This window comes from Coregonus lavaretus (assembly GCF_964263955.1).
Source record: "Coregonus lavaretus genome assembly, contig: HAP1_SCAFFOLD_5295, whole genome shotgun sequence".
Lineage (NCBI taxonomy): Eukaryota > Metazoa > Chordata > Actinopteri > Salmoniformes > Salmonidae > Coregonus > Coregonus lavaretus.
Genome location: NW_028157465.1, coordinates 32,501 through 34,642, shown reverse-complemented (window position 1 = coordinate 34,642; position 2,142 = coordinate 32,501). Strand labels below are relative to the sequence as shown.

Below are 2,142 nucleotides of genomic sequence, written 5' to 3'. Positions count from 1 at the left end.
TCTCTCTCTCTCTCACTCTCTCTTTCTCTCTCTCACTCTCTCTCTCTCTCTCTCTCTCTCTCTCTCTCTCTCTCTCTCTCTCTCTCTCTCTCTCTCTCTCTCTCTCTCTCTCTCTCTCTCTCTCTCTCTCTCTCTCTCTCTCTCTCTCTCTCTCTCTCTCTCTCTCTCTCTCTCTCTCTCTCTCTCTCTCTCTCTCTTTCTCTCTCTGCAGCTCTTTGTTCTCGTGGTGTGGAACTTTGAACTCTACATGATTCCTCTGGCTCTGCTGCTGCCGCTGGCCTGGAACTATATACTAGTCGCTTCGGGGAAGGACACTAGGCAAGACATGGTGAGTGTCCCTGTCATGTATCCCTACGCCGTTCTGCCCCTTTAATTGTCTCATTCTAGGTCATACGGCAAACGCTTACATCTTACATACATTTCTGTCAATCATCTATTTTATCTAATTTCAATATGGATTTGATCCTAAATATACTGTCACATTTACTATAGAAAATACATACAAAAAACGTATGCAGTGAAAACCTATATAATGATGCTAAGACACCATTATTGTAAATATATATTTGTAAAACAATTAAATTAAATAAAACTTTACAAAAAACAGTAAACATAAAGGTAGCAGAGGTGGACTAGGGAGTGGACGCATTCTATTGGTACCTTCTCTCTAGATATGGCAAAGTAGAAATAAGAATGAAAATTATCCCAAAGTTAATGCAACCAAGAAACAGACACTGAGGGAAAGTTATTTCCATTACGCTTCTAAATGAGAAATACCAATTGCCTTGAACTTTCAAGAATCACTCTCAAATTCTTCCTTTGCATAGGAGGAAATAAAAGCTTGTCACCTTGAGCAACGCTATGCCACTTACCTGGTATTATATGTATTTAATTTTTTTATTTATTTTTTATTTCCTATTCCAATTAAACAGTGTCAAAGCAATGTCACAGAGAAGTGGACATGTTTTAATCATTGCCGAGGTGTAGTTGGAGAGTCGTGTGAAGCAGAAACTGGACCGGAATTGTGGTGGGAGCGTGAACAATGAAGTGATTAATTTTAATAAGTGCATTTCCAGACTACCTTCCAGAATGCACAATAAAGAGACCACATTTTGTCCACTCTTAATATATATGACTTAATTTTTCATGAGTATGCAGTTCAGAAGATTGTTCAGGACATGGAACAGATAGCTGTAAAACCAATGAAAACAATAAGTAAAACAAATTTCTCATGGCCTTGAATTTGAATAACTAATTATCCTTTTAAAACACGATGTGATGAATGTAGCTGTGAATGTACTAGTTTTAGTATTACCTGAATGTTAGGAATTACTTGGACGTTATTTGATGTTTTTCACACCAACACTCATGGCAGGTTGACAGGGATGAGCAGGCTTCAGGCATAGATGTGTTTTGCCAGTGCAGACGTTATTGTAGCTGGGTCACAATTAATAGCAGCAAATACATTTATTTTACAATGGAGGTTAAACTGAATGTAAAACCCACGTACACACATAGCAGCTTGGTCGCTATTGTACCTCAGTGCTTCACTCCTGTTTCAATGCTCTGTATATACAGTATTTCCCTGTAGATGGCGACATTGCTTGACAAAAATCTCTAGACACAAAAAAAGGAGTTCATTATTTATTTACCTCCATATTTATCTATGAATAATGATGTTATTTTCCCATGCACATTTTAATTGAATTAAAGTAATAAAGATTGCATATCTATTCATGTAACAAGTGACATACTTCACATACAAATACCCCTCTATGCAGAAGAGGCACCCCCCCCCCTTACTCTACTGTCTCGAGTACTCCCAGAATTGGCTTCTACATTAAAACCAGTTAACACTGTAATGAGTGGTATTTATTTGATAGAAAAAATGTCTCTCTTCTTGTGAACATAGTATATTATTCATCACACATCAACACCACTGAACACTTCTCTCATTCTGAACAGTATTGTGGTCGATGAGTACACGGCCAGGAGTTGTAACTGACTAAGTGACCTGACCAGGAACGACCCTGGGCCCAGAGTTTTCCCTGGTCAGATCACATGTTAAGGAAAATCTCCCAGCCCTATGACAACTGTGAGATCTGAGCCTTGGCCAAACCAGGTCAGCTGGGTCTGTCTGTC

General features: G+C 38.7%; 1 long non-coding RNA gene across 1 annotated transcript in view; it reads left to right on the top strand.

Annotated features, from left to right (window-relative positions):
* Positions 1–216: 216 nt before the first annotated feature.
* The window catches only part of LOC311125409, a 24,972-nt gene continuing 23,046 nt past the window's right edge, over positions 217–2,142 (top strand). The window contains exon 1 of the long non-coding RNA XR_014612876.1: positions 217–328. This is a non-coding gene — a long non-coding RNA (uncharacterized lncRNA). The remainder of the gene's footprint in view (positions 329–2,142) is intronic.